The sequence below is a fragment of the Siniperca chuatsi genome, linkage group LG7 (genome assembly GCF_020085105.1).
Source record: "Siniperca chuatsi isolate FFG_IHB_CAS linkage group LG7, ASM2008510v1, whole genome shotgun sequence".
Lineage (NCBI taxonomy): Eukaryota > Metazoa > Chordata > Actinopteri > Centrarchiformes > Sinipercidae > Siniperca > Siniperca chuatsi.
In genome coordinates this window covers 27,392,679-27,417,753 of record NC_058048.1, presented here as the reverse complement: position 1 = coordinate 27,417,753, position 25,075 = coordinate 27,392,679, and the positions used below count along the sequence as shown (strand labels likewise).

Here is a 25,075-nt window from a genome sequence, read left to right as displayed (position 1 = left end):
AGGACACTTTTCTACCAGCTGCCATGCTGCAGGATTGCACTTGCTCCTCCTTTCATTAAAACTGCAAAAATGAATTGGTCACACCCACCTAGCTTGCATTTCAGGTTTTTATTTGTGCCAAGTTTCATGAAATTAAAGACGTTATAATATAAAACAGTCATGATTGCCAACAGCGTCAGAGACAGCAGTTGGGCTGCGTCTCCTGTCCTCATGGCTCCGAGTTTGAGACAGGCGTCCCAGAGGGCCCTGACTGTCATAATGAGTTGTAAACAGGAGGGAGGACAGCTCGGTGTCAGCTCCCATAAGTGTGGTGGGAAAAACCCTGGCATCATCCTGTTGAACCCCGCAACAATAAATACAGCAGGAGGAGAGGAGAGGAGACAAGGAGAGGAGACAAGGAGAGGAGAGGAGACAAGATGATGAGAGGAGAGGAGAGGAGGAGGAGAGAGAGGAGGAGAGGAGAGGAGGAGAGGAGACGAGGAGAGGAGAGGAGAGGAGACGAGGAGAGGAGAGGAGAGGAGACAAGGATAGGAGAGGAGAGGAGAGGAGACAAAGAGAGGAGAGGAGAGGAGAGGAGAGGAGAGGAGACAAGGAGAGGAGAGGAGAGGAGAGGAGAGGAGACAAAGAGAGGAGAGGAGAGGAGAGGAGACAAAGAGAGGAGAGGAGAGGAGACAAGAAGATGAGAGGAGAGGAGAGGAGACAAGGAGAGGAGAAGAGAGGAGAGAAGACAAGAAGATGAGAGGAGAGGAGAGGAGAGGAGAGGAGACAAAGAGAGGAGAGGCGACAACGAGAGGAGAGGAGAGGAGAGGAGAGGAGAGGAGAGGAGACAAAGAGAGGAGAGGAGACAAGGAGAGGAGAGGAGAGGAGAGGAGAGAAGAAGATGAGAGGAGAGGAGACAAGGAGAGGAAAGGAGAGGAGATAAGGAGAGGAGAGGATAGGAGATGAGAGGAGACAAGGAGAGGAGAGGAGAGGAAATGAGAGGAGACAAGGAGAGAGGAGAGGGAGAGGAGAGAGAGGAGAGGAGAGGAGAGGAGAGGAGAGAGAGGAGGAGAGGAGAGAGGAGAGGAGAGAGAGAGGAGAGAGAGAGGAGAGGAGAGGAGAGGAGAGGAGAGAGAGGAGAGGAGAGGAGACAAGGAGAGGAGAGGAGAGGAGAGGAGATGAGAGGAGACAAGGAGAGGATAGGAGAGGAGAGGAGAGGAGAGGAGACAAGGAGAGGAGAGGAGAGGAGAGGAGATGAGAGGAGACAAGGAGAGGAGAGGAGAGGAGAGGAGAGGAGAGGAGAGGAGAGGAGACAAGGAGAGGAGAGGAGAGGAGAGGAGATGAGAGGAGACAAGGAGAGGATAGGAGACAAGGAGAGGAGGTTTGTTTGGAGAAAGTTGACTTATCAGCTCCATGACAGAACGTGCAGACACAGTGACTGGGTCAGGCTGAACTGAGCATTTACCCTGTGTGTGTGTGTGTGTGTGTGTGTGTGTGTGCACACTCTTGTACTTCTATCTTTGTGAGGACCAATTTGATTTTTAGACCTTCAGAGAGACAATTTTTGGAAAGTGAGGACATGTTGTCCAGTTGTCACTCCTTCAAAGGACTGTTGGAGGGTTAAGTCTCTGTTTTAGGATTAAAGGGATAGTTAGACATTTTGGGAAATATGCTTTTTTTGCTTACTTGCCAGGAATTGGATTAGAAAATCAATACCACTCTTAAAGTGGTCATTTTAGGAAGGGATCTCTTCACAGCAAGTATGGAGTGTTGAAATTATTACTACCAGGGCATTATTTACAATCTATATCGACCTGCAGTTTTAGAACAAAGGCGTTATGGTGAACTGTATGAAGTATGACGTCTAAACTGGAGCAATGTGTGAAATGGATTTAAACTAAACTGAATAAATTACCGTAGAAAAAGTGATGTGAGTTGCAGAAAGCTGTGATAGAAGAATAAAAAGTAGAAGAGACAGGTAAAGGATAACTGTCCCAAAGAGAAAAAGGGAGACAAACAGGAAGTCATTGCATACAAAGAAAATGTCTTTAGTTAACTAGCTTAATCAGAGCTATGTAAATATGAAGAAATGTGGAATGTAAATAGAAGATGAGAGACTGAAAGAGGAGGGAGAAAAAGGATGAGTGAAGGAGTGGTAGAAGAAGAGGAGGATGAAAATAAGAATGGAGCATAGGAAGAGGAAAAATGAGGAAAGGTGGAGGATTGATGACAGCAGGTGGAGAGGCAGGATAGAGGAGGTGAAGCTTCTTCTCTTAGCCTCTGTTACAGCCAGCAAACAGTGAGGTCATCTGAGGTTTGTTTACACTTGACAAGACACGCAAAGGACAAGGAAATAAAGGTATGTGTACACAGTCAAACAAGGGAAATACTTGATATGTTTCACACGAAGTGTCAATGCGTTACGTAAAATGCATTCAAATGAAAGTTCAGTGAGTGAACTATCACAAGAAATCTGTCCCACCCTGTGGATTTGAATGTGATCATTAAATCTAAGTATTTAATTTCAGCAGGACTCTCAGGTCACTCAGAAATTAGTTGTATCTTAAAGGATATTTCTGGTTTCTTACAACTTGGGTCTTGTGGCGACATCACTAAAAAGAAGTTAGACAGGGCAAGAAACACAAGCAACAACGATCAGACAGGTTGTAAACAAAACCCTGGTATTCAAACTTGCCGGGGGTAAGAGAAAACAAAGGCAAACTGTTAATTTATTACCCAGATTGTCTGTTGTAAACATCCATCACACTGACTTTGGACTGACTTCCTGGTTTAACTTTGACTATAGTTGTACATGAACACAGTTCTCTTGTTCGATGAGAGATTGTTATTAAAGTGGTTTAGATAATTTGGCTAAAATGTCAGTTTGAATACTGATGAAAAATTGAAATGTAATGTGGGCACATTTATTCCTGATGCTCATGATATAGAACTTGTATTTAGTATCCAGGCTTGTAATTAAAATGTATTGTTAAGAAATAATGTCATTGGTTGAGTTGAATCTCAGTAGGCGAAATTGTTCGTTCATGCACAGCAGCCTCCAGATGGCTGATTCTGGTTATTTGTATTTTATTTTGCTTCTGCGGGGTTCGTGGGAGTCTGCACTGTTTTAACAGTTCTTACTGTAATTTCCCTGAGATCTGTTACTGCAAAAAAAGCTGCTCCTCCGAAACAATAATACCATCCAAATGTGGAACTGTAACTGTATTTTGTTGTCACATTAAACATTTGACTGTGTTCCAGTGATGCTACTGCAGGTGTTATCTATATAACATATATAACTTAAGTTCCAGCTCATTTAAGAGATGTTATTTTTGTGAAGAATCCTGCCAAACCAGGTACATGACATTTAATATGTAGGAGAGGTGAGCTTACGAAGGGATATCCATTTAAATTCAGTGTTAAGTTGCAAAAAGTTTCTTTTTGATAGTGATAGTTAAAAAAAAAGTCATGTGGGCTAAAAGTGCTTGCTGAAAAAAGATGAAAATTTCTCACTCAAACACGTCACCAGCGCCAAACTGCACCCTGTGGCCTCTCTGCCCGAACAAGATTTCATGCATTGTAGTTCCCCAAACCGATCTACGGTGAGTTTGTGGGCTGCTGTTTGTTGCCCTTCACCGGCAGCTAGCTTGAGGCCTGAAAAAGAGATATTCCTGTGATAGTCACAGCGTTAGCCTGTGTGGTTTGCTAGCGTCAACACAACATCTGTGGTGAGCTCAGACATATCTGCTGTGTCACATGGAAGCAGGCCAGAGGCTGTAACACCAGCACTCATGTTACACACAGACAAACGACTGGATGTGGCAGGACTGCAGCTACAGAGAGACGCTGACGATGCCACTGGCTACAGTCCTAAACCAGCTGTAAAACATTTCACAAATCTGATTTAGACATGTCAGGCGTCTAATGAAATAACCCTTATGTCAGTTATGCTATAGGAAAGGCTAAAGCTGTACAGAGAACTGTACTCGCACAAGATACAGTCAAATACAATATGATGCTACTGCTGCCACCACAAACACTGGTCCAAGCAAAACTTTAAACACTGCTTTCAGTAATGCTTTAGAATACAGTGATACCAGCATCACTGTAGCCTTCTTGTCTTCCTCACAAAATATGAAAAACACAAAAGGCCCTTTCCTGTGTGTGAGAGTCGAGGCTGTACAGTAGCTGCACTTTCAGCACCTGTATCACAGTGATCCTCCTCTCCCTGGTCCTGGAGCCTTCATATAGCCTGTATTCTGCCTTGGTGACACATTTCAGATAACTGTAAACATTTACTTTTAGAAAACTAAAGCATAAATTGATTTTAATTATTGGGACAAATGCTTGACTATGTCTAAGCCGGTTTCAATAGACCTTTCCCACAGCAGATATTTTGACTTGTTATAGCAGGAAAAGCACAGCTGAAATGAATACCATTAATGATGGCTCTGCTCCATGTGGTGTACCAGATGTTCTAGATGTTTCAGTAAGCCATACAGTATCAGTGAGACAGTATAAACAGCACCGGGGCCCTGGGACGGGCACACCCAAATGCTATTTCACATGTGACGAAGTCACTCATTGGCACGTGTGTTTTTTAGACAAAAACACAAATTTCACCTGTGTTGTTTTTTTCTCCTTTTTTGTAAGGAATGTTACACATGTGTTTTGATAGTTAGCACTTGTACTTCTGCTACTGCTAATACAATTAATAAATAATCAATTTTATTTCTGTAGCATCTTCTTGATATACCTAAATCTACATCTGATAGGCCTGAAATAAATAAAAGTAAACATGAATGAAAGTGTAAAGCCATAGTATACAATGTTTTCTTTCATAAGATATTTAGCATGTTAGTTATGTTGCTACGTTAGTTTTACAGTCCAGCTGAGGATGATGGGAATCTAGTCATTAGTTTTAGAGGTATCCTGTGGTAGTTTTGGTATTGTCACTTCCTGGTTTATTTTGGTGGTATTCTTCTTCCCTTGTGTCTTGTGTTTTTACTTCCTGTCTGTGTTTTCCCTCCAGTTTTGATTGTTGGTCCTCCCTTGATTGTTTGCACCTGTGTCTCGTTGTCTCACCTCCCCTAGGGTATTTAGTCTGGGTCTTTTCTTTGTTCAGTGTTGGATCATCGTTGTACACATGGTGCTGTTCCTGCCAAGCGTATTTACTGTGAGTTTGTATCGGATTCTTTGTTCTCCCGTGGACCTGGCTTTGGATTTTTGGATTTTGTCTGCTCATTACCTGTCTGCTCACCTCTGCCTGTTCATGCCTGCATTCCACCCCACAATTAACACGGTAGTCATCCGGCTACTTTTCCCTGAGACTGCTTCCTCGTCATCTGCTTTTGGGTCCACATAACTCTACACAGCACCCCTTACGACATATCCTGTTATGAACCAATGTCAGTTTGGACAATTTTGGCCTCTTGTGGATGCTAGATTAAAAGTCAAAGGGTCATGAAAGCATCATCATTTGGGGACCATGGGGGCAAATTTTCCAATTCTTTTATACTGTATCTCCTCCATCCTTGAGTGACTTTAAACTCGATCGGGTTCATTGATCACAACGTTGCACTGCTTTGCAGACACAATATTTCAAAGGTTTCAGCTGTATACTCTGCCAACAGGGTGTTCTTTGTGAAAATGACCACGTGTAACTTTTAGAAGTTTGTGAAAGTTCTACATAGTGCCGGTGTACATGCAGAACAGTGGGGTGGTAAAAGGTTAAGGAGGCTCCAATTTAATTTCTATTTATTCCACTCAGATGAGGGAGTTTGGAGTTTATGGAGGTTTCTGTTTGCTGTGGTAGTGAGAATTTTGGAATCTAAAAATGAGGTATGAGATATGTTAGAGAAGTTTGAGAACCCCTGCTGTATTTCTTTAAATAAAGTTCCTGTGAGTTTCAACTTATTTCACAGTTTGCTAATCATACAGTCTGCTGATGATATCATTTGCTACAGTTTCCATGAACTGTTTAGCATCTTGTTTAAATTGTTATTCAGTTACAGGAAGTGCTGACAGACAGTTGTCACCAGCAGTGTGGCTGCCGCCCTGGGTCACAGTTATTACAACGATCCATCAAAGGCCTAATCCTTTTACAGGTGAGTCACAACAGACGGTTACTTCAGATTAGATTACAGTGAAGATGATTGGGTATATCTGGACCAAACAACCAGACTGTATTATTAGAAAGGCTCAGTCTCCAGCAAGGTAATCAGTTTTTGTAATATCTTTGGAGTGAAATGCACTACTATGGCATCTGACTTCAATGTCTCTGCAGAGTGTGAGTCAGCACAGTGCAGCAGTCAGCGTATGTCCTCAGCTGAGACCAGAGCATGTCTGTCATACAGTCTCACCTGTGTCATATATGTAAAGCTCAGCAGGAAATCGTTGCACACTGTGTGTCATATTGACCTGCACTGATCCCAGCAAAGTGACTGGAACATATCACAGGCTCTAAGCTGTGTGTGTAATATTGTCAGTTCAAATGTGGTCTTTTGTTGCATGTTCTCCCAATCTTTGCTGTTCGTCCTCTGCACTTTGATGTATCAAATAAACAGAATCAGTTTTATCGTCCAGGTATGTTTACACATACAAGACTGCGGAGTGTCACCATCACCAAACATGTTGAATGACATACCGAAAGATCTACTAAAGCAACTCAGACCAGCCGTTTGCCATGCCAGGAAGCATGGCAAGAGGGGTGGCATCAGGCATTGTGTCCAGAGAGCCACCAAACTACCACTACCACTGTCTATGCTACTCTGCAATCTTCGCCCCTTGAAGAACAAGTTGGATGCAGTGTACACACACGCTGGAGCCTGCTATGAGTATTGCTTGTTGGTTGCTTGATGAGATCTTTATACAGATCGATGGGTTTTCCCATTTACGCCCCAATAGAGATGAGAAGGGTTGGAGGGATCTGTGTTTATAGTGAAGACAGTTGGTGCCGTAATTTTGCAATCAGAGACAGTATATGCAACTCAGACCTGGAACTGCTGTGCATCACCTTGCGAACACATTACCTGCCAAGGGAATTTACCAACTTATTGATGTGTGTATTCCACCAAATGGGAGTGCCACCAGAGCAGCTACACCAGCAATCTACAAACTATGCCTGATGCACCTATGGTGACCCTAGGTGATTTTAAACATTGCAGATTGCTGCCCAACCTTTCACCAACATGTAAAGTATAGCACAAGGAATAACCATATTCTTGACAAGTGCCATGGTAATATTAAGGATGCCTACACAGCCAGAGCTAGGCCTCCTCTTGGTAACTCTAATCATAATGTCATCGAACTGCTTCCCACCTAATTGTCCAGTCTTTAAGTCCAGTAAACTAGTAATTAGGACTGTAAATGTGTGGTCTACTGACCATACAGAGGAGCTGACAAGATGCTCTCTCTGCACAGACTGGGACCTTTTCTTCCAGGATGCAGATATTGACATGGTCACAGAATCAATTACTGCTGTCTTATCTCTTTGTGTTGATTTAATCATAACTCAGAAAACTGTTGAGATATCCCAATAATCATCCCTACATCACAAAAGAAATTAAAGAGTGTATAAATACGAAGAGTTTTTGGTGTCTGCAGGAATATTATGCTCATTTTTACAGAGCTACCATATTATCCATTTTATGTTATGGTATTACCAGCTGGTTTGGAAACCTAACGGACAAGTTTATGGCTCAAATCCTAAATCTGGTTCAGACAGCAGGGAAGATTATGGGAACGCCCTCACCCCCCAAGGCATTTTTGTGTAGTCTACTACAGTCTGCGACAGGCCAGCAGGATTTTATCTGACCCTTCTCATGTGTTCAACTCTGAGTATGTGCCATTGAATTCTGGAAGGAGATACAGGGTCCCCTTGTGTAAGTGTTATGCTCAGGTAACTGCAGGTTTTCACCCATTGTGTGTTTGCTTGTAAGCATGTTAAGTGAGACATGTTTGTTTGCTTGTAATTTATACCAAGGCATGCATGCTTTGAGATGTATGCCTTTGAGATTTTTTTTTTTTTTTTTTTTTTTTTAAACAGAGTGAATGGCTTTGTGCTAATTTGTCCTTATTGTGATGTTTGCAGCAATTCCCTTAATCCGAGACAATATTCTCCTATGGGACCCCCGACTGTTTGATAGACAGGTGATCTATGTAAAATGCAACACCAGGATGCTCCATGCCAAAGTTGGACATCCTGCATATTACCACTAAATTCTCATTGATAATAATCTGTGAAGAAAAGAAAAGAAAAACCTTTAGTGTGACCTTTAGTTTTTCCACAACAGGTCACCAATGAGAAAGTTAATGACGGCATGTAAGCGAACATGTCACATAACTACAATATCAGAGAAAATAATGATCAGGACAGGATGTGTTGCTGTTATGGCATAGCCCGAACACAGCGTCTGTCACCACAATACATGTTAGACAAGATGACGGTGCTGCTGAGAGCAGCAGAGAACAACAAGAGAGAGCGACCGCATGATAACAGCTTCCAGCCCGTCATCAGCTGCTGAGCTGAGTCATGAGACTGTGAAGCCCAAGGACCTGAACGTCAACACACAAAAAATAGTAAAATCTGATGAAAAGAACACATAAACACACACAGTACAATCTTAATAACAGTGAGACAAGAATGAAAAAGAAAGAAAGACCGAAAGAAACAGAGATGGATAGAAATATTAAAGAAAACAAGATGGACAGAAGGGAAGATTTAAAAATATCGATAGAAATAAAACGAGAAACAAAGTACAGTATATTTCTCTCTTCCTGAACATTAATAATTTGTTGACAGAGACAGCAGACAAAATCTAATTTGTCAGACATGTCTTTAGAGACAGATGAAGGAGGTGAAGGAGAGATGGATGAGAGATTCTCCTGAACCAAATGCCCACTTCATTCACACAGACTGTCATTATATTTTCATTTTGTTTCCTAAAAAGCATCTTGTTTTTATTAATATATTATGTCAGTATGAAGAGACGAGGGTAAACCAAGGCAACACCATGGCAGAAAGATCAGTTCAGAGGTTGAATATTTGAGTAAAACGTAATATTATGTCTTTCATCAGTCTCTGCTGTAAACAGGAATAAAAGTGGAAAAGGTATGACTGAATGTAAAGCAGATTTTAGAGGCAGAGAGAAAGGATAGAAAGTAAATGGTAAGTAGCGAACACAAACAAACACAGATTAGCTCTAGGAAATTTAGGCAAAGACTTTTACGTTACGTGTTACAATGTGAGCAGAAAAAAAAACGCGCTCATTCCAAAGCTGTCGGACTACTTGAACATTGAACGATGAGAGGAAAAAGGAGAGAAACTGGAGGACAATAACATAGAGAACTGGAGATCCTGCCACGTTTTGATATCAGTCACGTCTGAGCTTCAAAACACACACACACAGTTCTCCAGATTGCATCTTCTGTAACAGATTGTAGCAAATGAATGCAAAGCAGCTGACTATTTCAGACTATTTAACCAGCAGAATAGTTATGACTGAAAAGAAAGACAGGTATGAAAACATAACTTCAGTTCCTTTCTAAACTTTCTTTAAATTTCCATAACCTTTCCATGAATTTGCAGATTTATGCCTGTCCTTGTTCACAGCCTAAAAATGTTCCTTCCTGCTTTGTCACATGAATCACTCCGAGAAATATTTCAGGAATTTAAGGTGCAGTGCCAGACTGGGTAACTTACTGAAAACTTCATATCACTCTACAATGTACAGTGCACACTCAGATGTAGCCCCTCTTTCATGTGTCTCACTTCCTGTTTCTAAATCAGGCTCCAGGAAGCTAAACTCAATCAACCAGCTCCATTTACAACCACAGCCCCTCTGCTGACCAGCAGCCTGTTTACGGCAACAGAAAGCCATAAAATGAAACAAAGCTAGCCTGATAAGTAAAATGATATTCATCTAAGGTGTACTGGACACAATAACAGGAGCTTTGATCCTTTGTGTAACTGTTTTGTTAATTAATAAGCCAGCAATTTGCTAGAAACCATCTATATTACGAGAACTTATTTTCCTTTTCCATGTTTCCTCTTATTGCTGTCATAGTTTGTTATTTCAGTCGTAGTCATCTGGACACAGTTTTCAGAATCAAGACGTTTCGGCTCCCATCCGGAAGTCATTCTCAATTGTGAAAATGGTCTGGGAACTCAGAGTTCCCAGAACATTTTCACAATTGCACTGCACTGAATAATAGAATTGAAACCTTTTCTACGATGGAACACTCCTGGATGAATGAGGGCCTACACCGTCCTATTTCTGAGGATTTTACCTTTTTAAAAAGGATTACTGTAAGTGAACATACAGCTCCTAATTTATACTAGTTCGTAGTAAAGTAAAGCTTCATTCTTTATGATGTTTTGTCTTGTCTGTTGTCTTTTGTCTTAGTTGATTCTGTCTTCATAACAAAGTTGAGAAAAGATTCAGCTACAATGCAAAAATCTACCCACAGACTGGAACTCACACATTTTTACAATGCAAATACAAAAATTGAATGCTTAAAGTACTAACGTTACAAACACATGCCAGAGGATACAGTTTTGTTTACATTATCATTAGAGTGAATCTGATGCAAATGTGGGTGGATCACAAATGCAAAACTGGTTCGGTAGGATGATTTGTTGTCCCAAGGAGGGAATAAAATGTCTCTATTTTACTACCCACACAGGATTATTGGGCAGAGTTGGTCCATAGTTTTTATATACAAACACAAAGACTCATACACACTGTCAACCTGACCTATAACCACTGTAACATTAAGTGGGAGATTTACAAGTTGAAAAAAAGTGCTTGATGTTCTTAAGAAATTGTTGTAACCTGCTTATTCACTTTCTGCTTTATTCATTCTCCTCCAAGTCACATTACAATTACTGTCCAGACTTGATGTTTCAGTGCAGTTATGATAAGCAGAGACTGGTGCTCTGCTGCATTAAAACCCATTTCCTTTCCACCACAAAACCATCACATAGGCCTCTTAACTGCATGATTCCCACAAATCAGGTTCTGTTCTGCCTGCTTATTAGTTAGTATCAAAATTTCAAAATCTACCCACATGGTTCTGTTGTTAGTGATGTAGAGTATTGAGTTTATTAGATTATGTACTGCATTCCTTCCACAGCAATATGAATATGTGCTACAACAGCTCATGCTACTTTACTCAAGATGGCTGATGAGCCAGTATTCAGTCTCCTAGTTTGATAGAACTTTCTAAGTGACAGCTCAAAGATGCTGATGTCATCATATAGGCCTCCAACGTAATAGTTGATTTATAGTTCAGTATTGGATTTCACCCGTGGATAGCACCACTGCAACACTAGCTTTATTATTGTATGTCTTTTACTTTAATTGTCTTCATAAACCTTAAAGTAAGTGTGTTTACATTCTGCTTTGCGCGATCCCAAACTATGCATGTTGTTACTGAAAATGTGAAGATTACTGAGCCTTTCTAAATGTCTACATTGCTATCAACAATTTTTACTAGCTTAGGGGTAAGACGCCAACCGTGAACTGAAATGTCCCGGTTCAAGTCAAGCTGGGGACCTTTGTTTCATCTCTCTCTCCCTCATTCCTGTCATCTCTCTACTGTCTATAATGAAGGCCTAAAAATGACAAAAACCAGGTCTCCACATGGTATCATAGCTACAGTGAAGAGGTGCACATCAGCTCTGGCAAAGCTTATGGTGTAGCTTAAGGCCCTGTGCATAGTTTGCTAGTCATTTGCTACACCTTAACCTAATGCATCCAGCATTTGTACTTGACACTGTCTAAAACTCTGACCATCTGTTACACTGAGAAAGTTAGTCATCAGCATGAAGGAGGAAAAGAAATTAAGACAAAAATGTACTGGAAGTAAAGAAGTGAGTTGAAGAAAGCAGAAAGACTCAACAGGAAAGACAAAAGCAGCCCAGGGCCTGAGGCAGAGAAACAGAGGGAAAGTTGAAGGCTGCAGGTAGTTAATCCTGGCTGTTCATTTCATGCTCGGGTGGCCGTGCAGCCGTCCATGTTTCAAAGCCCTCGTAGGCTCAACCTGACGCCCTGCAGGGAAAATTAATGACTTCAATAAAAGTGCCACATTTTCCTGTGACGTTTCCCGCATCGAGCTTTATTGGACGAATCTTAATTTGGCTCTGATCAAATCACCAGAGCTTGTTACTGTACGTCTGGAAAGAAATGAATGAGGCACTTTGTGTGTGTGTGTGTGCAGATGACTAACTTATTTCCTTTCTGCAGAAGCCAATACACAGGACATGATGTATGATACTTGTTTCTTTTTAGCTGAGCACCTGTGTTGTTGTAGTCTACCTGAAGGGCGGTGGGTAACAGGACAAGTTTTGGTGTTGTTTTTTCCAGAAGGTAATTTTTATCCACTTGATCAGATTTTTAGAGTCAGCATTTGGGATTTTTTGTCCCTTTTTTCCCTGACCTGTGAAGTAAAGCATTTGCTTTGCACATTGACAAATGCAAACTCAATTTGTACCACAAAGTTTTGTTTGAACTTCTTTCCCACAGTTGGAACAAAAGAGGATTGTGTCATTTTACCTCAATGTCCCCAAACCACAAAATTCTGACCGTATGTTGTTATAGGCGTTTTTGTGTTTTTTGTTTTTGATCCAGTGATTTTTGTGTGGGGTTGGAATTTGTTGTAATTTTCTTATCAAAAACAGCTGATTGTTGGTTCCCACCAATAAGTCACAACTGATCTTGACAAGTAGTACTTAGATTCATATGTGAATATTTTTTATAATTCAACTAAAATGCAAACTAAAATGCGATCAGGGTGTTATCACAGGTCATTTCTGTCGATCATTTAAATCTCTGGAATGTTTTATGTTGATTTATGATGACTTTAGTCCAAATTATTTCCTGATTCTGTCTGATGGAAGCTAGGAAATAGTTCTATCACAGATCAAAATATTTCTTGGAACCTTTTGCATCCCAAAAAACCACCCATTCTTAATTTTTGATCATATTCACATTCCCTGCCACTTACTACACCTTTCTTGCAGGATAAAACCATCCCTTTGCTTGCTGTCTTACTTGTGCAGTGTATCTCTGAAGTGTTGTGCACCATGTCAGTGGGAAACAGCAGTCCTCAGCTGCTCACTGCAACTCAGACAAATGATATTCCAGTGGAGGTTTGGATGTGGAGGTGTCAGCAGTTTTAATGACGGGTTGCAGAAAACCTCCACTCATTTCTGAGGCGCTGCCTGCCAGACTAATCCCACCGGAGCTCTATGTTTGTGTGTGTGTGTGTCAGAGGCACAGAGAGGGAGTATGCATATGTCTGAATTTCTGTCGAGTCGAGGGTATGTGTGGGTGTGTAGATGGGTGAGTGTGTGAGACTATGTGCGTTGACAGATATAAGTTAACTACAGTAGACTTGCCACCCAACAATATACACAAACACAACTCACAAACACATACACACAATTATACGCAAAACTTATACAGCAGAGGCCAAACCTGACCTACTAAAACAATAATCCATGTGTTACACATTTGTACTTTAGACCTAATATTTTTAGACCTGGAGAATGAGGACATTTTTGGAAAGTGGGGACATTTGTCTGGTCCTCAAAGGTCTGTGTGAGGGTCATGACTTGGTTCTGGGGTTAAGGTTAGAATTAGGTTAGTTTGGTATAGTCACGTAGTGTGATAAGATTAGACTTTGGAGCTAGGGAAAGTTTTATGTCAGTGAGGGTCCTCATTAGTTTACAAGTACAAAAGTGTGCATGTGTGTGCGTGTGTGTATGTGTGTATTCGCCAGCACCAGTCTGCTGCCAGGATGTAGCTGCTTCCTGTGCCACTTCCTGTTTTGTCTCTTCTCGTCTGATTGGTCGGCTCTATTCTGGTTAGTCATGTTGAGTGACATGAGGGCACAGAGGGTAGAAGTCTTATAAGATCTTTTTCCACTTTGATCTCCAGCTGAAGTGGGTTAGAAATATCTGAGATAAATCAAATAACCCACTGGCTCTACCCATTTGTAGAGGCAAGATTTAGATTTACAATAACTTTTGTTTTTGGCATGAGACAGTGTAGTCCCTCATTCGTCCAGGAGTGTTCTATCGTAGAAAGGGTTTCAGTCGTAGTCATCTGGACACTGTTTTCAGAATCAAGACGTTTCGGCTCCCATCCGGAAGTCATTCTCAATTGTGAAAAATGGACCGGGAACTCAGAAATTTAAGCTACTCTGTGTAACTTAAGCCCTGCCCTCAGGAAGGAGTCTACCTGAGTATCTGTTGATTACCCTGCCTAGTTTCACCTGAAACTGACCTTCTTTTGTTTTGTTTTTATTTGCAACTTGTTTATGCAGTTGGTCACAGGATCAAGTGCACTAAAATAAATTCAGGCAAGAAAAAGAAAGTGCTTCGATCTCCCAGTATGGGGACAGCTAGCTGCACGGCTAACTGAGCTAACTAGCTAACGGCAGCTACACTTAGCAGCAGTTAACAACAAGTAAAGCTATCTGTCCATCGGGAAACACCGTAAATCAACGAAAGTTGAAGCATTGCAGCTAGAGGACATCAGAGGGAAGACCAGAAAATATTTTCTCCATAAAACATAATCCAGTTTCACTAAAATCAGTCAACAAAGTTGTGTTTTTGTACAGTAATCAGTGACGCCCGGCCCCAGAAACCCTCAGCTCTGGCAGGCTTCTGGAAGTTGGCCAATCAGAAGAAAGTGGGCTTTTAGGGAGGGGGGCCTTAAAGAGACAGGAACTAAAATGGCTTGTTTCAGACAGAGGATGAACTGAGGGGCTGCAAATAGGGCTAGTATAAGATAAATAAAGATTTTTTTGAACTGTGAATCATGCAAAGCTACAATAGAGTCCCAGAATAAAAATATAGAGCTGGAAATGAGCACAATAAGTCACCTTTAATATAGCTCTGATATGGTGTAAAGAGAGCAATCAGTAAACAATGAGGCTGCTATCAATGAGATTAAATTACACTGGATAACATGTATGCATCGTTTTCCTTTTAAACCCTCATGCTTAGGAAGGCAATGTGAATCCAGGGCAGGAATAGCAGACTCTGCCACTACCCATAGCAGCTACTATATAAAGAGGTTATTACTCAGTGTAAATACATTGAATGGTTATTCGAGAAAAAAAATGACCATAATAATTAAATATAAAATAGGGTTTTATTTTAAGGATTCTAACTTTAAGGTGGGTCTTGCTTTACAACCTGACCTTCAGACTCTGTCTTGAAGAAGGTTCCTGTGCGAAATTTGAGTTTTAAGAACTTCATTACTTCAGTTTTGTGCTTGTATGATGCATATTTCTAAATTAATGTATTTAATCAAATTACCACATAAAAAATGTGGGGCCAGTGCATTTTTCCCCAGGGCAGCTTAATCTGACCATGCTGCTATAACTAACTGTACATGAATCAACATGGAATATATCAAAAGACTCTTTTTCAGTCATTTTCAAAAACTCCCTGTCATAAAAATAATTTAGATACAATGCATGGCAACTGAAACCTTAAATTATACTGTCTCTCTGCCTTCAAAGCCAGGCAGCCAAAGTCCAACAATATAATAAATCCTTGAGAAAAAATTTCAACTGCAATGATTTTTTCAACAGTAGAACCGCCCAAGCAGCAGCTATGGTTTCCCTCCAGCAACACTGATCTTTATGTCTTTAGGCCTTTAGTAGAAGACACGGCTACCTCTCACTGTGACAGTCTGTGTTTACGTTTATTGATTTTCATTGAAATATTGTCTTTTAACACATAACTGCACTTAGTTTGCTTTTATTTACATTAAATGTGGACTGAAGTATTGTAGAAACAGCATCAAACTAGAATTGATAATGCATTAACAATCAAAATGACTCCATTACCATTACCAATACCTAACTTCTGTTTTTTGTTGTTCCATATGTTGTATTTATCTGTTTATATCTCTGTATTAAATCACTGAACTATACAAACTTGAGGGTTAATATATTGATATTTCAAGCTGCACTACTCTATATTTTAAATTAATAATGGATTAAATTGCTATGTAGATAGATAGAGAATAGAGGGAAAAAAAGTAAGAGATCGAGAAAATGGAAAGACTTGGACTTTGACTGTGAAAGATCAAAGTCATGATTTTACAGAAAAAGTCCATCTGAAACTTAACAGTACAGTACACAGCCTCAGCACAGCCCTCATGCAGTCTGGACCAACCAGATTATAGCCAAAGAGAAATAAAAGTACACTTGACCAACCAATTGACATCTTCTGCAAAAACTCACAGTAAACAAAACACCAAGTGGTAGATTTGGGCACCGAGAGCGACCAAAAACTGAGAGAGAGAGAGAGAGAGAGAGAGAGAGAGAGAGAGAGATGGGAGTGAGAACTAAGAGAGGGAGCAATAAGAAGAAAAAAAGTGATCACAGGAAAGTAAAGAGAGGAGGGGTAAAAGACATTGAAAATGAGAGAGATAAGAGAAGTGGAAAAAGATAAAGAGATAATGTGAGAAATGGAAAAGGGGGAGAGCCAAATGGATAGAGAAAGAGTTGGTAATTTTAGATCCAGGCAAAGAGAGAGAGAGAGAGAGAGAGAGAGAGAGAGAGAGAGAGAGAGAGTTTAATGAAAGAGAAGAGGTGGAAAAAAATTATGTGAGAGGGAACAAAGTGACACAACACAGAAGAAACGAGAGAGAATATAAAGAGGGGAGAGCAATCATTGATCTTGAGAAAAACAAAGAGAGAGGGGGAAAGTGCATAGAGAGATAGATGTTTAATGGGAAAGAAAGAAGGAAGACAAACAGAGAGAGTGAGATGGTTATCGACCATCTCAAACTGCTCTAATGCTTGCCACAGGTGCTGCTGTCTCCACACTGGAGACATCTATCTGTGTGTGTGTGTGTGTGTGTGTGTGTGTGTCTAACAGGGCTTGTATACATACAGACAAAAGTGACCTCATCACGCCCTGGGTGCATTTAGACGCGGCGTCAGATTGTCAGCAGTTACACAAACACACACATACTGAGAGGGAGTCAAACACACACTTCTGATTTCTGTATCCCCCGGTCTCTTTCTTTTTTCCTCTCCTTTGCCTCTCGGTCTGCAGGCCATCAGCCGTATCATTTCATCAACACACAGAGATGTGCTCCATTGCATTACATTACAGAGACTCACATTGAAATGTTCTAGGAAGGCCTTCAAAGTTTGTTGATACCAGGATCCCTTTTTCCATCTGGAGAAACCATGATCTACTTCACACTGTGTGACAACAAGTCTGGAAGCTTGCTTTAGAGAACGGCCACACTAAGTGGGGATTCGGACCAAAAACAGCACAGGGGGCTGCACTGGTGGGGGAGCGTTATTTACGGTTTCAGTGAGACAGTGAAATACAAACCAGGAAGTTGAGTTTGAGTAACAGATTCATGCGTTTAAAGGCTTATCAGAAGCTAACACAGTGGTTTGTAATACTCACAGACAGGATTTTACAACTCTGGAAAGTTATCACGGCTGCAACTATTTTATCTTTCATTGTGACAGTCACATGGTAAACAGTAGAAATACTCCGTTCACGTTACAAAGTAATCTACAGTACCAGGAATGTATGCTTGCATGTATTTGATTGGACAACTTACCAGTGACGAATTTTGAATAAAATGTGACAGCCCTAGCCCCTACAATCAGTAACTTAAGATTTATCACTTGCTGTACTATTTTAACAGGAAATGCATCATATTACAGAAGCAATGGCATAACTTCATGGAATGTTTTCTGACTTTTTAGTTGTAAAATAAGTTGTATTATACCTGCTAACTGGTTTCACTAAGACTTTGTCTTCGTCATGTAGAAGGCCAAAGCTCACATCGAACTGTGATAGGACAGTTTTTTGACAGTCATGAAATTCTGGTCCCGTCCTTTAATTTACTGAAAGGACACAGAAGGGAAACTGCCTTCAATTCAATGAAAATTAAAAAATGAATGTTTTGCATTAATTTCTGAAATGGTGAAAGTGTCTGGCACTCACAGAGACATGCACAGCTAGATACTCACCTACATTAATTCTAGTTTTGGCCCTGAAAATCTAATGATTTAATGATGCTAATTAAATACTTATTAATCCTTGACCCTTTCACTGTGATGAATTAGAAGCAACTAATTATTTTTACCATGAGTCAGTTACTGAAGTGATGGAGCAGTAAAATATCCCCTCACTGATGTCAGGCCAGGTAACTATTAAAACATCTTTCAAGAATAGAATACAATAGAATAAAGGTTAACAGTAGAATGAGGACAGTGAGGTAAAAACACAGCAGGGGGGGCACCGGTACCCCACCTGGTAGAGTGTGTATCATTAAGGCTGAGTCCTTGATGGTACACCTATGTTTAGTATTTATTATTATTATTATTACCTAGTAGCCCGGGTTCGATTTCCAACCCGCTGCCCTTTGCTGCATGTCATACCCTCTCTCTCTCCCGGCTTTCCTGTCTATCTCTGCAGCTGCCACTATCAAAGAAAGGCAAAACTGCCCTTTAAAAAAACACAGCAGAGTTTCAAAGTCAAACAGATAAGTTCATAGTAAACTTGTATTTCTGATGTATTGTTAGGAAACTGATTTTCGAGAAAACAAATAATTTTTTTATCGCAATGACAAGAAAGAAAGTTGGCAGGAGGCATTGTTGGTGATGCAAATGAGCTCTCGACTCTGGGGAAACAAAGGTAGAGTCGCCCACGATAAAACACACCAGCACAAAAACACCACTCTGCTCAGAGAACTCCAATTAAACGTGTAGCTACACTTACCACTGGACTGTTCTGGATGTGTGTCTGTGTGGGGGGGGGGGTGAATGAGTGTTTGTGACTCAAACCACTGTCACCTTCACTCACTTATGAGTCATCCCTCTAATTAAGTGACACCTCTCAGTGTCTCTGGAACAATTATCCAATTAGGCAAGCCGTGAGCCTGCAGGAGGACGTTTCTCACTCCGAACTGGACAAAAAGAATTTATTCGTCCATCCATCCCCCCAATGTTTGTGTGTTTAGTTTTAGGGAGATTGACCTGTTGGTCAACTTGCCAATTAAGCGTTGATAACTTTCCTGGTAGATCAATTACTCCAGCACTCTGTGCTAACACTGGACTTATGTTTATCAGGTAGACAATACACAATTCCAGATTAATCTTAATGTTGCTCTATGTCTGCTGGCTTCATAAGTAATCTATTGTGTTTGCTAACATGTTCACAACTTCATAAGACAATTATATATTGATTTTGTTTTTCTGCCACCTTGTGGTCAAAAATTATTTAATGCAGCTTCAAACTGAATTGGCTAAAGGCAGTGGACAGCAACACGAGTGAGAGCCAATCGTGCTTATTTTGATTCCCACAGAAACAGGAGCTCGGCGTTAGGACCGTAATGCTAATCAGTCTTGCCCGCTACGGCGTCATTGTTGTTTAAAAACAGATTCAACAATTGTGTACCGCAAGGGTCTCCAAACCTGCGCATACAAAAAACAGGTGCGTGCACGTGACTATGAGCGCACAGAACAGTATCCGCGAGCGGAAAACCATTTTTGCGAGGGAGCATTTTGCATGCACAAATGCGGTCCCATGAGCATGGTGCTGTGACAAGCATGAGCTCGACCCTCCTATGTGCACGCAACTGCTCAACACTTGCTTGCTTGTCAAGTTAACTTTTGAGACTCTGGAGGCAGGGAAAGAATAGACAGTGGCTGATGTCTTCGCTCCTTTGATTGGTTACTTCTTCCCACTGTACAAAAATGAAGCAGATACGGGAGCTGCCATCTTGCCCTTTTGCAGTCATTTGCAACCAGAGTCTGCACAGTAGTGATCAGAGTTGGAGCCCATACACCCTGCCGACTCAATCGCAAGCCGGCCTTAGCTGTGAATTATGACATTACGCCCTTTTTTTATAGCATAAAATAACTAATTCAAGCTTATCAGAAAAACACTTGAACATACATCAGTGTGATAAGAACTACCTAAAATGACAGAAACCATCTTTGGGAAAAATTTATTTGCCATGTACTTTGAGTTTTTAGTTTGGCCTATGTCCCATCCACTAACATGGTGGGGGCGGGGTTATGACCTATACTACAGCCAGCCACTAGAGGTGATCGAGATGTTTTGGTTTCACTTTTGGGGAGCTGTCTTGTCGTGCATTTTTATATACAGTCTATGGTTGGGTAGGGTTTTAAACGCCATATATAGCTTCAGGAGAGGCCAGAGACTGCCTACACTTTTGTATCTGTATGCTTGAACGCAAGCGTTACTGTGACATCTGATGCATGTCACACATGGATTCAAAAGTAACAGGCATGACAACAGTGTTATTATATTATATTATGTTACATTACAATGTGATAATGTAGTGCAGTGGGTGTCGATTCTCCAGTCAGGCTAGCTGTTAGCATAGTTCTCTAACACTATAGCCGTTCTGGCCCTTAATCACAGTGATTACTTAACCACAGAGGCTCTTAAGTGCTGCTTATCAGACCTCCTCTGGAGAGCAATTACACCATCACTGCTCTCTGTTTCACATTCACCCTCCTCTGAAGCTCCATTTTTATCTTCTTGTCCTCCCCCCTCCACCCTTCATCCTTCTCTAGCCTGTCTCCTACTGCCCTGCTCTCCTCTCTTCCTCTTCCTCTCCTTTCTCCTCTGCTCCTCTACTTTATGCTCGGTTCCCTTTTTTTCTATTGGCCTTTAGAAATTCACAGTCTCTTATCTTCTCTTCTCTTTACAGTTGTTATTTTCTCTTCTCTTCTTCTTTGTCTCATTTCCTGTCCTTGAATTTCCTTTCCTAATCCAATTTTTGTAATCCATCTCTTGGATTGGGACATATTTCACAGGATAACTGAAGATTTTTATCTGCTGGTGGCGCTAGATGAAAAGTCATGTGATCACCAAAGTCATTAGAATTCATCCTCTGAGCATCATGGATATCTGTACCAAATTTAGTGTCAATCCATCCCATGGTTGTTGAGATGTTGAGATTGAGTCTGGACCACAGTGGTGGACCAGTCAGCATTGCCATCCCTAGAGCCAGGTGGCTAAAAAAATAGACTACTCTAAAAACTACTATTAATTATTAAAAAACTAGGAAAAAAGACAAGTTGTTTCTTGAATTTTTGGTTTGGTCCATACTCGCATTTGTGCGCTTTTCAACCAAACATACTGTACATGAATAACATCCCATTCAGTTCCAATATACAGAGAGAGACTGATGATAAAGTGTGCTGTGTTGTAAAGGAAGCAAAATGTGTGCTTGTCTCCCAAACTTCACCCAAGGGTGAAGGCATTCTTTTAAAGGTCACACCACTGTCGGACATCTGGGTGAGACGGTGAACAAGGAGGAAGGAGAGAGATCTATCTCGGTTGGGGGTTGTGGAGGACGAAGTGGTGGTGGTGTGTGTGTGTGCATGTGATTGGTTGGGGAGGGGTAAAAGGAACCGATAGGTATGTAAAGCTGGAGCTCTTAGCTGACCACAGTCATCCTTCTGCCTTCAAGGTCAGAGCTAGAGAGGACTGGATTTGAACCCAGGCTGCTATAGTAGGCCAGAAATAGTTCAGTATAGGGATGGAGGAGGTGAGGGGGTGAGGAAGAGGAGATAATGGTGTACTTATAATATTATTATAGATGCTGCAATGAAATAGAGAATATATAACAGATAGAAAGTCAGTATTGCATGTAAATTCTGCATTTATTAATCATTTGATCATAAATTTATTTTCAGTTTTGATATTTTTGTCATAACCAGAATGCATTTTTTGCTGGCTATTGCTTTTTTATTTGTTTTGGTTTTTGTAGCTAATGAAGCAAGATCGTTGCTGAAAACTGTAAAGACACGAGGCAAACAAAAATAGGGGAAGTGAAAGGGAAAGGGAAAGAAAAAAGAGAACAAACTGACTCAATGATCGTCACATAGGGTTGAAAGAGAGAGAGGAAGAGAGGAGAAAGCAGAAGAAAGAGTGCAGACAGAAGAGAAGAAGAGGACATTCTACTGATTTTAATATTACAACTGTTTGTAGGGAGAACAGAGGATTCATTGTGCTGACTGTTTACTAAAAAGACCATTAAGGTCTGTTGAAACATTTCTCTGCAGCTCAATGAAGCACAATGCTTTCACGGAGATCAGGGTCTCTGTCTCTCTTCCTGCCTAAGGTGGCTCATCTGCTCATCCGTTTAATGTCAATATTACATACTCATTTGTGTAATATATGCGTCAAAACAAGAAAGGCTTTTTTTTTTTACCCTAAATTGTCTAATCATGATAAAAAAATGAATGTTGTTCCTAAGCCTTCTCAACATTTCTCTCAGAAGAAACAAGTGGCTGCCATTCATTCTTGTACAGCATGAAAATCAACTTCCATTGGGTGAGATAATCCGTGACAGTAAACATGAATCCATAATTTTATTTAGTCAAACTCCATTTATCCTCCGTGGTTTCATATCCATGCTGCATTTTGTTTCCCTCTGTTGCTTCCTGACATTTCCATTAAGAAACGGAAAACTCTTGCCAGGAAATAATCCTTCAAAGACACGTCACTTTCTAAACTTTACTCTCACATCCATATCTTTTCATTCAGAGTATCTGTGCCAGCCCAAAGAGCAGTGAATTTATGTTTGACACACTATTGAAGATTGAAGGTGATACTACAGTACAAGGTGCTCAGCTCAACATTTGATCAACTCCTTACTGTTACAGTTTATGTTTGTTTACCATCTGTTTCTGACAGAAAAACACGTGAACACAGCACTGACTGTTCCACAAGCAAGTGAATGCAGCACTACTGCTATTAAATCTGGATCACCACCAAATTCTAATCAACCAATTTCTCAGCCAATTGTGCTCTCCAATTTTGAGCCATGTCTGCTTGTTTTTGAGATATCTGACAGAGAGACAGGCTGAGGTTTTAAAACTAAACCTTCGTCATACTTCATTGGAAGAGGTAAAGATCCAAGATTAAAGGCTGCTTTTCAAAATGATGAAGATGTAGGCAGTAAATGAGCTACAACTCTAATTGACACAAGTAGTCTCCTTTAAATTTTACAACGATTCAGTGTAGAGCCCTTCCAGCTTGGTTCAACACATAATAAACTGCATTCTAGAGGGCAGGGTGGTTCTGCACCGCATCTCATCTAAAAGAACAATTTTCTGGTCCCTGCACACAGTGAGATATAGTTGGAGAGGTTCAGTGACACAAGCGGCTGATTTAGTTGTTCAATCTCATGATTTATTAATTGTCTGCAGTCAAAACCCCCAGAGCTGTGGCAGAGACACAAGTGCCTACTCTACTGTAACATCAACGCTTTCAGATCAACCTGTTTTGCATTCACTAATGCAATTTGACTTGGTTTTGCAACATGTTAATGGGAACAAAAACCAGCCTGCTGTGTGACGAGTGGAGCTGATGTCAGATGTAGAATATGAGTTGAAAGTTAGGGGAAAGAAAAGAGGAAACGCTTCTGTACAGCACATTTGGACTTTTTTGATGTCTTAAAACCCCTCTGACAGGTTATTATGTACAGTAAGAACATTATGTTCACTTACTGTGGAGTATGTGTGATTGAATATTATGGGATGTGAATAAGCTGACATACTGACCTAATGATCAAACTTCCAACTACTGAATAAACTACAGAAAATGTGTAGATAGATGGATATGTATATAAATAGATAGAGTTGTATGGACTACTTATAGCAGACATTTTTTGGTATTATACCACTTTCATATTCCTCAAATGCCTATACATAAAACAGCAGGTTTATAGTTTAAAACTGTATTACTAGAATATTCCTCTGAATGATGTCTCAGTGGCGCCAACATAAAAATTAAAGCCGATATTTACAATATACTTCTCCATAATTCAGTTGTGTTGTTTGTATAAATAGCTATAATAATTCACATTACTCTTGTATAGGTGTTTTTCCTATCGGAATACGCACATAAACATGTTGTATGTGACTAATTTGTCTAAAAATACGGTTATGTAGACTACGTAACGCCTGAGCTCATTCATCCTTACAACGTACAGAATATAGCTTTCTGTAGCAGGTGACGGTTTCACTTACACTTCTTCCTCTCTGCGTAAAGAAAAGAGTAAAGAGAAGAGAGTAAGACTCAGCTGAGTAAAGCCACATCGCTGTAGGCTACTTACATTCAGGTTCCCGGATTCCCGCTGTCATCTCCCAAATCAGCGCGTAGGCAATCCATCCAGAGAAAAAGTCACTTTATTTCATTCAACCTCCGCGAAAAACGTCCAGTAGCAGTAGGCCAGTGATGGTCACAGCAACAGCGTGTGTGAACACAGCGGCAACAACCGGTAGACTGAGAGACACACACACACACACACAGAGAGAGAGAGAGAGAGAGAGAGAGAGGGCGTCATCATGTCATGCAGACATGCCGACTCTCTCTCTCTCTCTCTCTCTCCATGAACATAAAGTACACATCAGTATGTTGGAGATTCTTGTTTTTTCATATCTATGCGGATGCAGGAGGTTTATGCAATAACAAAGATAAATACAATAAAATATGTATCTGACTAATTATTACCTGCAACCAGCACTCAGCTACTTCTGACTGTGAATAGCATTTATCACACACAAAAAGTCAGTAATTTTACTGAGGCTATGTAAACAAGATGGATCGGCATCTCAATAAAAATCTAACATTTACCTGTCTTCCTTTTAAAGACAACCTCTGTTTCTCTCTTATTTTTTTGGGGGGGGGGCTATCATTAGTGTAGGCCTATGTGTGTCTGTGCTAGTGTGAAGCTCTTGTTGCATCACTGTAAAGGGACTGTTATCAGGACAAAATACAGTATAAACGCTTGTAAACAATATCAAAATGTGTTTGGGGCCGAGATAATGCTGTGAATTTGAGTTCACATATGTATATGTGTTGGAAGCATTAGCGATTAGCATAATCAAGTGCTAAGGGCTATTATTAATGGTCATGTAGAGTCGGTAAAATCCCAGCAGTCCATGTGATGTTATTTTCTAGCTTTTTGCCGTGACCTATAAACAGCGTTTTGTGTGTTGTATTGTGGGAGACGATGGTGTTGTTTCTGTGGAGAATCAGAAACTGATGTGC

General features: G+C 40.6%; 1 protein-coding gene and 1 long non-coding RNA gene across 2 annotated transcripts in view; one reads left to right on the top strand and one right to left on the bottom strand.

Annotated features, from left to right (window-relative positions):
• The window catches only part of gpr4 (G protein-coupled receptor 4), a 49,238-nt gene extending 24,932 nt beyond the window's left edge, over positions 1–24,306 (bottom strand). Inside the window, exon 1 of the mRNA XM_044203048.1 lies at positions 24,138–24,306. The gene's annotated coding sequence lies outside the window, so the exon portion shown is untranslated. The remainder of the gene's footprint in view (positions 1–24,137) is intronic.
• Positions 5,014–7,718, top strand: LOC122879202. The gene is made up of 3 exons (XR_006378653.1): positions 5,014–5,155; positions 5,988–6,086; positions 6,565–7,718. It is a non-coding gene; the product is annotated as an uncharacterized LOC122879202 (long non-coding RNA).
• Positions 24,307–25,075: the final 769 nt, after the last annotated feature.